Source organism: Nomascus leucogenys, unplaced genomic scaffold, assembly GCF_006542625.1.
Source record: "Nomascus leucogenys isolate Asia unplaced genomic scaffold, Asia_NLE_v1 Super-Scaffold_241, whole genome shotgun sequence".
Classification (NCBI taxonomy): domain Eukaryota; kingdom Metazoa; phylum Chordata; class Mammalia; order Primates; family Hylobatidae; genus Nomascus; species Nomascus leucogenys.
The window spans coordinates 3,323,881-3,337,426 of NW_022095767.1; the positions used below are offsets into that span (position 1 = coordinate 3,323,881).

General features: G+C 48.3%; 1 pseudogene; it reads left to right on the plus strand.

Moving 5' to 3' along the window:
- LOC105740319 overlaps positions 1–13,546 on the plus strand; it is a 52,377-nt pseudogene that overhangs the window by 3,418 nt on the left and 35,413 nt on the right.

The window sequence follows — 13,546 nt, forward strand, 5'->3', positions numbered from 1 at the left end:
GTCTCTGAAAAAAGGTGAACCAGATTGGTCTGGTGTGTTTACGTTTTCCACAGATGGTGCTAGAACAGATGTCCATATGCAAAAAATAGGCACAGACTTTATGCCTTTCACAAAAAATGAATGCAGCCAGGTACAGTGGCTCATGCCTGTAATCCCAGCACTTTCAGGGGGCTGAAACAGGAGAATTGCTTGAGCCCAAGAGTTCGAGACCGGCCTCGAACATAGTGAGAACCCATCTCTACAAAAAAATTTAAAACTTTTTAAAAATCTAAAAACAAAACAAAACAAAAATGAACACAGGCCAGGCACAGTGGCTTACACCTGTAATCCCAGCACTTTGAAGGCCAAGACGGGTAGATCACCTGAGGTCAGGGGTTCGAGACCAGCCTAGCCAAGATGGTGAAACCTCGTCTCTACTAAAAATACAAAAATTAGCCGGGAGTGGTAGTGGGCACCTGTAATCCAGCCTGGTGACAGAGTGAGACACTGTCTCAAAATAATAATAATAATGATGATGATAATAACACTTTGTGCCTCTTCCCCTAACCCCTGGTAACCTCCATTCTACTTTCTGTCTCTGTGAATTTTCCAGTTCTAGGTACCTCACTATGCTCCCTTTTGTGTTCATTTTTTTGTTTTTTTTTTGAGTTTCACTCTGTTGCCCAGGCTGGAGGGCAGTGGCATGATCTTGGCTCACTGCAACCTCCACCTCCCGGGTTCAAGTGATTCTCCTGCCTCAGCCTCCCAAGTAGCTGGGACTACAAGCATGTGCTACCATGCCCGGCTAATTTTTTTTTTATTTTTAGTAGAGATGGGGTTTCACCATCTTGGCCAGGATGGTCTCGATCTCTTGACCTCGTGATCCACCCGCCTCGGCCTCCCAAAGTGCTGGGATTACAGGCGTGAGCCACTGCACCCGGCCAGTGCTATTATTTAATAGGTACAGATTTCCTGTTTAGAAAAAGTTCTGGAGATGGATGGTGAAGATGTTATGGGAAAGGGCTCTCAGTTCAGACTCTAAGAGAAGGTTCTTAGATCTCGCACAAGAAAGAATTCAGGGCAAGTGCATAAAGTGAAAGCAAGTTTATCAGGAAAGTAAATGAATAAAAGAATGGCTACTCTATAGACAGAGCAGTCCCGAGGACTGCTGGTTGCCCATTTTTATGGTTATTTCTTGATGATTTGCTAAACAAGGGGTGGATTATTCATGCCTCCCCTTTTTAGAGAATAGAGGGTAACTTCCTGACATTGCAATGGCATCTGTAAACTGTCATGGCGCTGGTGGGAGTGCAGCAGTGAGGACAACCAGAGGTCACTCATGTCGTCATCTTGGTCTTGGAGGGTTTTAGCAGGCTTCTGTACTGCAACCTGTTTTATCAGCAAGGTCTTTATGACCTGTATCTTGTGCTGACCTCCTGGCTTATCTTGTGACTTAGAATGACTTAACTGTCTGGGAGTCCAGCCCAGTAGGTCTCAGGCTGATTTTACCCAGCCCCTATTCAAGATGGAGTCGCTCTGGTTTACATGCTTCTGACAGTGATGGTTGCAAAACAACATGAATGTACTTAATACCACTGAGTTGCGTACTTAAAAATGGTTTGAGGACTAAGCTCCAACATTTTTTTATCTTGCCCAAATTCCTATCTAAGGGGCCTGGGTCTGCCCCACAAACCATAAATCCTCATCAGATGGGTTTTATTTAACCCTATATATCGTGACTTACTTTCCAACCTGACTCTGGCATAACATTACCTGGCAAAGAAGAAAATAAAAATATTTTACCCCAAAACATGTTTCTTTACCATATTTTGAAATGGCCTTGGGCCGGGTGCGGTGGCTCATGCCTGTAAACCCAGCATTTTGGGAGGCAGAGGCAGGCAGATCACCTGAGGTCAGGAGTTCGAGACTAGCCTGACCAACACGGCGAAACCCCGTCTGTACTAAAAATACAAAATTAGTCGGGCATGGTGGCACAAGCCTGTAATCCCAGCTACTCGGGAGGCTGAGGCAGGAGAATTGCTTGAACCCAGGAGGCCGAGGTTGCAGTGAGCCAATATCGTGCCATTGCACTCCAACCTGGGCAACAAGAGCGAAACTGTCTCAAAACAAACAAACAAACAAACAAACCTTGGTCTCCATAATCTTGTATCTGAACCTGAACATTTCGTTTCTATTAATCCCAGGTCTTTATTTTGTTTGTTTATTTATTCATTTAGAGACAGAGTCTCGCTCTGTTGCCTAGCCTGGAGCGCAGTGGCATGATCTGGACTCGCTGCAACCTCCATCTCCCGGGTTCGAGAGATTCTCCTGCCTCAGCCTCCAGAGTAGCTGGGATTATAGGCACCTGCCACCATGCCCGGCTCATTTTTTTGTATTTTTGATAGAAACAGCGTTTCATCATGTTGGCCAGGCTGGACTCGAACTCCTGACCTCAAGTGATCCACCCACCTCAGCCTCCAAAAGTGCTGGGATTACAGGGGTGAGCCACCATGCCCGGCTTAATCCCAGGCCTTTAGACGAACTCAACCAATTGTCCACCAGAAAATGTTCAAATTTACCTATAGCCTGGAAGACCCGCCACCTCCTTTGAATTGTCCCACCTTTCTGTACCAAACCGGCGTATTTCTCAAATGTATTTGATTGATGTCTCATGCCTCCCTAAAATGTATCAAACCAAGCTGCTCCCCAACCACCTTGGGCATATGTTCCCAGGACCTCCTGAGAGCTGTGTCATGGGTCATGATCACTCATATTTGTCTCCGAATAAATCTCTTCGCATATTTTAGAGTTTGACTCTTTGCGTTGACAGGTTAAAATGGTAAATTGTGGCTGGGCGCGTTGGCTCACGCCTGTAATCCCAGCACTTTGGGAGGCCAAGGCGGGCGGATGACTTGAGGTCAGGAATTTGAGACTACCCTTGCCAACATGGCCAAATGCCATCTCTACCAAAAATACAAAAATTAACTGGGCGTGGTGGCGCCCGCACCTGTATTCCCAGCTACTCAGGAGGCTGAGGGGGGAGAATGGCTTGAACCCGGGAGGCGGAGGTTGCAGTGAGCCGAGATTGCGCCACTGCACTCCAGCCTGGGCGACAGAGCAAGACTCTGTCTCAAAAAAAAAAAAAAAAGTAAATTGTATGCCATATATATTATACCATGCAAACAAACACAAAGAATCGTAGACCTATATGTCAAATACAAAACTATAGGGGATGGTGCAAGAGGAAGGTGGAGAATGGAAGGGAGAGAAAACAAAAATAAGGAAGGAAGGAAGGAAAGAAGGAAGGAAGGAAGGGAGAAAGGAAGGCAGGAAGGGAGGAAGGAAGGAAGAGAGGCAAGGAGGGAGGGAGGAGGAGGGGAGGGGGTGAGGGAGGGGGTGAGGGAGGGAGGGAGGGAGGAAGGGAAGGAGAAAAAACTACAAAACTCTACAACTTCTAGAAGAAAATCTAGGTGATCTTGGCTGGGCGCGGTGGCTCACGCCTGTAACTCCCAGCCACTCGGGAGGCTGAGGTGGGAGGATCGCTTGAGCCCAGGAGTTCAAGCCTACATCGAGCTATGGTTGTGCCACCGCACTCCAGCCTGGGCCCAGAGTGAGACCCTGACCCAAATAATAATACATAAAAATACAGAAAGAGAAAGAAATGACAGCATATGGAAGAGCCTACAAAGAGAAACAATGAAGTGCTTCCTACTTTGGGGGTCTTCGGAAGATGAGGCCCTACAGGAGGGGACTGGTCTTTCTGTGAGGTTCACTTGAGGCCAGGAGTTTCTCTATTTTCTGATGTTTTGGCATCTTGGGCCTTGCCAATGCTGGAGAGACAGCTTCTCCCAGGGTTTGCCGATTTCTTCAGGGTTAGCTAATTTGTTGGAGAATTTGCAAACAACTGGCTTGTCCAAGAGCACACGGTTCCTATGCAAAGCTCACACCCCACAACCACCTTTTTTGCAGAGCTGTGACAATCCAAGCCTGTTGCCTTGACCTGATTACTTTAGGGCCACGTGCCAGGCAATTAGGGACAGCACGTATGCCCCAGAGCCTGGAGAAATTATTCAAATTAGCCTGTGGCAACTGACATCTGCCTCACTGTGCCTTTCCCATGGAAACTATAATAAAGGCTCTTACCCACATTTTCTCCTGCTCTCTCTGCCTCCTTTTTTTTTTTTTTTTTTTTGAGACGGAGTCTCCTTCTGTTGCCCAGGCTGGAGTGCAGTGGTGCAATGTCAGCTCACTGCCACTTCTGCCTCCCAGATTCAAGCGATTCTCCTGTCTCAGCCTCCTGAGTAGCTGGGATTACAGGCAGCTGCCACCATGCCCAGCTAATTTTTGTATTTTTAGTAGAGATGGAGTTTCACCATGTTGGCCAGGCTGGTCTCGAACGCCTGACCTCAGGTGATCCGCCTGCGTCAGCCTCTCAAAGTGCTGGGATTACAGGCGTGAGCCACTGCTCCAGGTCTCTCTCTTTTTTTTTTTTTTTTTTTTTTTTTTTTTTTTTTTTGAGAACAGGGTCTTGCTCTGTTGCCCAAGCTGGTATGCAGTGGTGCAATCACAACTCACTGCAGCCTTCACCTCCTGGGCCCAAGCAATCCTCTCACCTCAGCCTCCCACGTAGCTGGGACCATGAGGCATACACCATCATGACCAGCGTGTAAAAATGGGGTCTTGCTATGTTGTCCAGGCTGGTCTCGAACTCCTGGCCTCAAGCAATTCTCCCACCTTGGCCCCCCAAAGTGTTGGGATTACAGGTGAGAGCCACCATGTCTGGCCTCCTGCTACATTTTAAAATAAGAAGCAGGTCAGGCGTGGTGGCTCATGCCTGTAATCCTAGCACTTTGGGAGGCTAAGGCAGGCAGATCACCTGAGGTCAGGAGTTTGAGACCAGCCTGGCCAACATGACGAAATCCTGTCTCTACTAAAGATACAAAAAATTAGCTGGGCAAGGTGGCAGGTGCCTGTAATCCCAGCTACTCAGGAGGCTGAGGCAGAAGAATCGCTTGAACCCAGGAGGCAGAGGTTGCAGTGAGCTGAGATTGTGCCACTGCACTCCAGCCTGGTTGACTAAGCAAGATTCCATTAAAAACAAAACAAAACAAAGCAAAAAGCTACTGGTTGAGGTGGCTTACGTCTATAATCATGTCACTTTGAGAAGCTGAGGAGGGAGGATCACTTGAGGCCAGGAGTTTGAGACCAGCCTGGGTGGCATAGCAAGACCTCATCACTAATATAAGATTTTTTTCAGCCAGGTGTGGTGGCTTATTCCTGTAATCCCAGCACTTTGGGAGGCTGAGGTGGGTGGGTCACCTGACGTCAGGAGTTCAAAACCAACCTGGTCAACATGGTGAAACCGCATCTCTACTAAAAATACAAAAACTTAGCTGGGCTTGGTGGCAGGTGCCTGTAATCCTAGCTACTTGGGAGGCTGAGGCAGGAGAACTGCTTGAACCCAGGAGGCAGAGGCTGCAGTGAGCCGAGGTCGCACCATTGCACTCCAGCCTGGGCAACAAGAGCAAGACTCCATCTCAAAAAAAACAAAACAAAAACAGACTTTTTTCTAAGAGACAGTGTCACCTAGGCTGGAGGGTCACCCAGGCTATGTCACCCAGGCTGGAGTGCAGTGGCATGATTTCAGCTCACTGCAGCCTCGACCTCCTGGGCTCAATCAATCCTCCCACCTGAGCCTCCTGAGCAGCTGGGACCAAAGGCGTGCACCACCACACCCGGCTAACTTTTGTATTTTTTGTAGATGCTGGGTTTCGCCATTTTGCCCAGACTGGTCTCAAACTCCAGAGCTCAAGGCATCCTCCTGCCTTGGCCTCCCAAAGTGCCAGGACTACAGGCGTGAGCCACTGCACCCAGCTGGCTAAATAAACTTCCTAAATTGATTGAGATCTGACTCAGATACTTTGAGTTTACACAGCTCAATTCATATCTATTGATGCATTAAATGAATGGATTTTCTTTTTCTTTTCTTTCTTTTGTTTTTTTTTTTTTTTTTGAGATGGAGTCTCGCTCTGTTGTCCAGGCTGGAGTACAGTGGCACTATCTCGGCTCACTGCAACCTCTGCCTCTCAGGTTCAAGTGATTCTCCTGCCTCAGCCTCCCGAGCAGCTGGGATTACAGGTATGTGCCACCATGCCCAGCTAATGTTTGTATTTCTAGTAAAGATGGGTTTTCACCATGTTGGCCAGGCTGGTCTAAAACTCCTGACCTTAGGCGATCTGCTCGCCTCAGCTTCCCAAAGTGCTAGGATTACAGGCATGAGCTGCCGCGCCCAGACTTTTTTTTTTTTTTGAGACAGAGTTTTGCTCTTTTTGCCCAGGCTGGAGTGCAATGGCACGATCTCAGCTCACTTCGCCCTCCACTTCCCAGGTTCAAGTGATTCTCCTGCCTCACCCTCTCGAGTAGCTAGGATTACAGGCACATGCCACCACACCTGGCTAATTTTTGTATTTTTAGTAGAGAAGGGGTTTCACCATGTTGGCCAGGCTGGTCTTGAACTCCTTGACCTCCAGTAATCCACCCGCCTCGGCCTCCCAAAGTGCTGGGATTATAGGCGTGAGCCACTGCGCCCGGCCTAAATGAATGGATTTTCTGCTTCTGTTCAGGGGCTTGGGTAAAGCTGTCATGAGGATAAAAGGATCAGAGAGATGAAGTGGCTATAAAAGTGGGAGTAGTGCCAGGTGCGGTGGCTCGAGCCTGTAATCCCAGCCCTTTGTGAGGCTGAAGCAGTCGGATCACTTGAGGCCAGAAGTTCAAAACTAGCCTGACCGACAGGGTGAAACCCCATCTCTACAAAAATACAAAAATTAGCCAGGCGCGGTGGCGGGCGCCTGTAATCCCAGCTACTCGGAAGGCTGAAGCAGAAGAATTGCTTGAACCTGGGAGGTGGAGGTTGCAGTGAGCCGAGATCATGCCATTGCACTCCAGCCTGCACAACAGAGCGAGACTCTGTTTCAAAACACAAGAAAAGAAAAGAAAAGACAAGACAAGGCTGGGCGCGGTGGCTCACGCCTGTAATCCCAGCACTTTGGGAGGCCGAGGCGGGCGGATCACGAGGTCAGGAGATCGAGACCATCCTGGCTAGCATGTGGCTAGCACGGTGAAACCCCGTCTCTACTAAAAATACAAAAAATTAGCCGGGCGTGGTTGCAGGTGCCTGTAGTCCCAGCTACTCAGGAGGCTGAGGCAAGAGAATTGCTTGAACCTGGGAGGCAGAGGTTGCAGTGAGCCGAGATCGTGCCATTGCACTCCAGCCTGCACAACAGAGCGAGACTGTTTCAAAAGAAAAGAGAAGAAAAGAAAAGACAGTAGTTACAGGTCATAGGGAGTGGGATTCTGGGCGTGGGCTACGCCATATTGCACGGGGGTGTCAGCGGGGTTGGGAGCCCCGGGAATTGCCCTCAAGTCACAGGTTCCTGCTCTGTGGGTCCTGAGGCTTCCCTCTGCCAAGGAGAATTCGGGATTTCTTTCTGCTAATGTCTGGGATCACTGGCCACTGCCCAGGCTGCCTCAGTTTCCCCTGGGAGACCAAAAACACAAGGGTGGGGGAAGCCACAGAGCACGGGGTTTGGAGCACCTTTCTTGGGCAGGTCAGGGGCCTCTTTTATTTTTTATTTTTTTTCTTTTTGAGATAGAGTCTAGCTCTGTCGCCCAGGCTGGAGTACAGTGGCGCAATCTTGGCTCACTGCAAGCTCCGCCTCCGGGGTTCACGCCATTCTCCTGCCTCAGCCTCCCGAGCAACTGGGACTACAGGTGCCTGCCACCACTCCCGGCTAATTTTTTGTATTTTTAGTAGAGATAGGGTTTCACCGTGTTCGCCAGGATGGTCTCGATCTCCTGACCTCGTGATCCGCCCACCTCAGCCTCCCAAAGTGCTGGGATTACAGGCGTGAGCCACCACGCCCGGCCCAGGGACCTCTTGTGACTGGATGAGGCTATTTTGCCTACCCTGCGTTCACACTAGGAGAAAATCGTGTCTTTCCCGGAGTATTTACCCACCAAAGAAGAGTAGGGCCGTGAACAGCACCCGGAGTGAGGTGTCCAGGTATGAATTATGTCTCTGGCCACGTGACACTAGACAGTTTAGAGATTCCCCATAAGCTCAGTTTTCTCATCTGTGACATGAGAGAAATAATATTAGGTTGGTGCAAAAATAATTGCGTTTTTTGCCATTACTTTTTTTTTTTTTTAAAGACAGAGTTTCGCTCTGTTGCCAAGCTGGTGTGCAGTGGCACGATCTTGGCTCACTGCAACCTCCACCTCCTGGGTTCAAGTGATTCTCCTGCCTCAGCCTCCCGAGCAGCTGGGATTACAGGCACCCACCACCACACCCGGCTAATTTTGTGTTTTTAGTAGAGACAGGGTTTCACCATGTTGTTCAGACTGGTCTCGAACTCCTGACCTTGTGACCCACCTGCCTCAGCCTCCCAAAATGCTGGGATTACAGGCGTGAGCCACCGTGCCCAGCTTTGCCTTTACTTTTCATTGCAAAAACCGCAATAACTTTTGCACCAACACAATATTTACTTCTGGAGAGGATGGTGTAGGTTAAATGAGATGTTGGTGGATAACCCTTAGCAGAGGGGCTGGCATGATCCATTGTGGACCCCATAAATAGCCTAGAAAATTAGAAGAGAAGCTGGGCGTAATGGCTCACGCCTATAATCCAAGCAATTTGGGAGGCCGAGACGGGAGGATCACTTGAGGCCAGGAGTTTGAGACCAGCCCAGGCAACATAGTGAGGCCCCATCTCTAAAAATAATCTTTAAAAATTAGCCAGGATGGCCGGGCGTGGTGGCTCATGCCTGTAATCCCAGCACTTTAGGAGGCCAAGGCAGGTGGATCACCTGAGGTCAGGAGTTCAAGACCAGCCTGGCCAACATGGTGAAACCCTGTCTCTACAAAAATACAGAAAAAAAATTAGCCGGGCATGATGGCAAGTGCCTGTAATCCCAGCTACTTGGGAGGCTGAGGCAGGAGAATAGCTTGAATCCGGGAGGCAGAGGTTGCAGTGAGCCGTGATCGTGCCATTGCACTCCAGCCTGGGCGACAGAGAGAGACTCCGTCTCAAAAAAAAAAATAAAAATTAGCCAGGCATGGTGGCATGCACCTATAGTCCCAGCTACTTGGGAGGCTGAGGTAGGAGGATCGCTTGAGCCCAGGAGTTCAAAGCTGCATTGAGCTATGATTGGGCCACTGCACTCCAGCCTGGGCAACAGAGTGAGACCCTGTCTTAATAAAAATACAGAAAGAAAAAGAAATGACAGGGTGTGGAGGAACTCATAGAGGAGAGAAACAATGAAGTGCTTCCTAGTTTGGGGGGTCTTCAGAAGATGGGGCCCCATGGGAGGGGACTGGTCTTTGAGTTGTTGAGGTAATTTAATTCATTGTTCTTTCCTGAGCTAATTGTATGTGGAACTTTATGTATATGTTTGGTCATTATCCTTTGAGGAATCTGCTGCTATCAAGAAAGAAAAAGTCAGTGTGAACCAGCAAAAAAATGGAAAAAATCAAATAGTGATTGCTTTTTTTTTTTTTTTTTGAGAGTATCTCACTCTGTCACCCAGGCTGCAGTGCAGTGGCGTGATCTCAGCTCACTGCAACTGCCACATCCTGGGTTCAAGTGATTCTCCTGCCTCAACCTCTGAGTAGCTGGGAGTACAAGCATGTGCCACCATGTCTGGCTAATTTTTGTATTTTTTTTTTTGTAGAGATGGGGATTCACCATGTTGACCAGGCTGGTCTTGAACTCCTGACCTCAAGCCATCTGCCCACCTCAGCCTCCCAAAATGCTGGGATTACAGGCATGAGACACTGCGTCTGGCCTATTTGAATTTTTTTAATCCATACTGCAATGCTAGTGGAGAAGGAGAATGAGTTTTATGGCGTGGTTTCAAGAGCCCTGCAGAAAAAGTAAGTATCTTGAAGCAGGTTATTATTATTATTTATTATTATTATTATTATTATTATTATTATTATTATTATTATTTTCTGGAGACAGTCTCGCTGTGTTGCCCAGGCTGGAGTGCAATAGTGCGATCTCAGCTCACTGCAACCTCTGCCTCCTGGGTTCAAGAAATTCTGCTGTCTCAGGTTCCCAAGTAGTTGGGATTACAGGCCTACGCCACCATGCCCGGCTAATTTTTGTATTTTCAGTAGAGACAGGGTTTCATCATGTTGGCCAGGCTGGTCTTGAACTGATCTCAAGTGACCCACCCACCTCGGCCTCCCAAAGTGGTGAGATTAAAGGTATGAGCCACTGCACCCAGCCTATGTTGTTTGTTTGTTTATTTATTTATTTCTGAGACAGGGTCTCACTCTGTCGCCCAGGCTAGAGTGCAGTGGCACCATCACAGCTCACTGCAGCCTCGACTTCCTGGGCCCAAGTGATCATCCCACGTCAGCCTTCCAAGTAGCTGAGACTACAGGCATGGGCACAAAATGTTGAATAAAATAACACAGCCTTCATTACCAGGAATCCTCAGCAAAGCAAAGCTCATCTACTACTATTTAGTTTTCAGTTTATTTGCGGACTCTTTGGTTCTTGCAGTGATGTACTCATGGTGAATTCTTCTTGGACACTGAACCATATCCTCTCACTGTGGAAAGCTGGGAATTAACGCTAATATTGTTTATCCAACACGTGATATGCGGGCATTTCTGAACATTCCCTTTCTTCAGAAAAAGATGACCCCAGGACATTTGGTGGTTTCTGTTGGCCAGTTCAGACCTGAAATTAATCTTCCTTTGCAGATCAGAGCCTTTGAGAAATAGTTAAACAAGATGATTGAGGCTAGGGGCCGTGGCTCATGCCCGTAATCTTAGCACTTTCGGAGGCTGAGGCAGGTGGATTACTTGAAGCCAGGAGTTCAAGACCAGCCTGGCCCACAAGGTGAAACCATGTTACTACTAAAAATACAAAAAACATTAACCAGGCATGGTGGCATGTGCCTGTAATCCCAGCTTCTTGGGAGGCTGAGGCATGAGAATTGCTTGAACCCAGGAGGCAGGGTTGCAGTGAGCTGAGATCGTGCCACTGCATTCCAGCCCGGGTGATAGAGCAAGACTCTATCTCAAAAACAAGAAGGTGATTGAGTCACCTCCTTTATTGAAACCTGTTCTCATTAGAGGTTGTTGTAACAAAGATGATGAAACTTCAAGTGAACCAACTAAGAAAGCTGTCTGAGGATTTAGGAATTTAAAAAGGTGTGTAATTTCAAAGAAATATTACATTTTGATGAAGTAAAGATTAAAGAAGTGCTTGTCTGAAGAGACAGTTGATCTGCATACCACATGGAACAAGTATTTTGGGATGGGGGTTGTGAAAGTTTTGGCCAACACATTTTTTTTTTTTTTTTTTGAGACAGAATCTTGCCCTGTCACCCAGGCTGGAGTGCAGTGGCACGATCTCCACTCACTGCAAGCTCTGCCTCCCAGGTTCAAGCGATTCTCCTGCCTCAGCCTCCCGGGTAGCTGGGACTACAGGCAGGTGCCACTATGCCTGGCTAATATTTTGCATTCTTAGTAGAGACTAGGTTTCACCGTGTTAGCCAGGATGGTCTTGATCTCCTGACCTCGTGATCTGCCCACCGCAGCCTCCCAAACTGCTGGGATTACAGGCGTGAGCCACCACGCCGGCCTCTTTTTTTTTTTTTTTTTTTTTAATGAGATAGGGTCGACCGGGCGGGGCGCGGTGGCTCACGCTCGTAATCCCAGCACTTTGGGAGGCCGAGGCGGGCGGATCACGAGGTCAGGAGATCGAGACCACGGTGAAACCCCATCTCTACTAAAAACACAAAAAATTAGCTGGGCGTGGTAGCGGGCGCCTGTAGTCCCAGCTACTCAGGGAGGCTGAGGCAGGAGAATGGCGTGAACCCAGGAGGCGGAGCTTGCAGTGAGCCGAGATCGCGCCACTGCACTCCAGCCTGGGCGACAGAGCGAGGCTCCGTCTCAAAAAAAAAAAAAAAAAAAAAGAGATAGGGTCGGTCCAGGCCAGGTGCGGTGGCTCACCCCTATAATCCTAGCACTTTGGGAGGCCAAGGCAGGCGGATTGCCTGAGCTCAGAAGTGTGAGACCACGCTGGGTAATACGGTGAAACCCCGTCTCTACTGAAATACAAAAAATTAGCCGGACGAAGTGGTGTATGCCTGTAGTCCCAGCTACTCAGGAGGCTAAGGCAGGAGAATTGCTTGAACTCAGTAGGTGGAGGTTGCAATGAGCGGAGATTGTGCCAGTGCACTCCAGCCTGAATGACAAAGTGAGACTCCATCCCCCAAAAATATATATATATAAATAAATCCAATAAATAAATAAATGAGATAGGGTCGGTTGGGCATAGTGGCTCACACCTGTGATCCCAGCACTTTGGGAGGCCAAGGCGGTAGGATTGCCTGAGGTCAGGAGTCTGAGACCAGCCCAGGCAACACGGTGAAACCCTGTCTTTACCAGAAATACAAAAAATTAGTCGGGTGTGATGACATGCACCTGTGGTCCCAGCTACTCCAAAGGCTGAGGTGGGAGGATCTTTTGAGCCTGGGAGGCAGAGGTTGCAGTGAGCCAAGATGGCACCACTGCACTCCAACCTGGTTGACAGAGTGAGACCCTGGCTCAAAAAAAAAGAGAGATAGGGTCTCACTCTGTCACCCAGGCTGGATTGGTGCGATGGCATGATCATAGCTTACTGCAACCTGGAACTCCTGGGCCCAAGCAATCCTCCCACCTCAGCCTCCTGAGTTGCTGGGACTATGGGCATGTGCCACCATTCCCAGCTCATTTATTTTCTTTTTTATAGAGATGGGGACCTCGCCATGTTGCCCAGGCTTAGCATAATTCTCTTTGTGCACTATTCAGGGGGCCAGAGCTTGACATCACTCTTCCCCATGAAGGAGATAGAACTGGATTTGGGGCTGAGCATGAAGGTTATACTCAGACTCTTTCCCTGTCTGCAGAAAAGAGAGGCCAGATCAGAAAACATGTTTGTGCATCTAGGCCGGTCGCGGTGGCCCACGCCTGTAATTCCAGCACTTTGGGAGGCCAAGGCAGGCAGATCACTTGAGGCCAGGAGTTCGAGACAAAGCTGTCCAGCATGGGAAAACCCCATCTCTACTAAAAATACAAAAATTACCTGGCGTAGTGGTGGGCACCTGTAATCCCAGCTACTCAGGAAGCTGAGGCAGGAGAATCGCTTGAACCCAGGAGGTGGAGGTTTCAGTGAGCTGAGATTGCACCACTGCACTGCAGCCTGGGTGACAGAGCAAGACTCTGTCTCAAAAATTTAAAAAAATATATATATCCATCAAAATATAAACTATGTCTAGATTTTTAAAAAAATTTTTTTTAAATCTTTGTGCATCTGTTAGTAGACTCTGGGATAAGGAGTTTGACATGACATTCTTATCACCTGCAGAGAAGTTATTTAAATATTATCATGTTTGTGCAAATTAAAGATATTTTACCTAAAATGGGTCTGGGCATGGTGGCTCATGCCTGTAATTTCAGCACTTTGGAAGGCTGAGGCAGGAGGATTGCTTGAGCCCAAGAGTTTGGGACC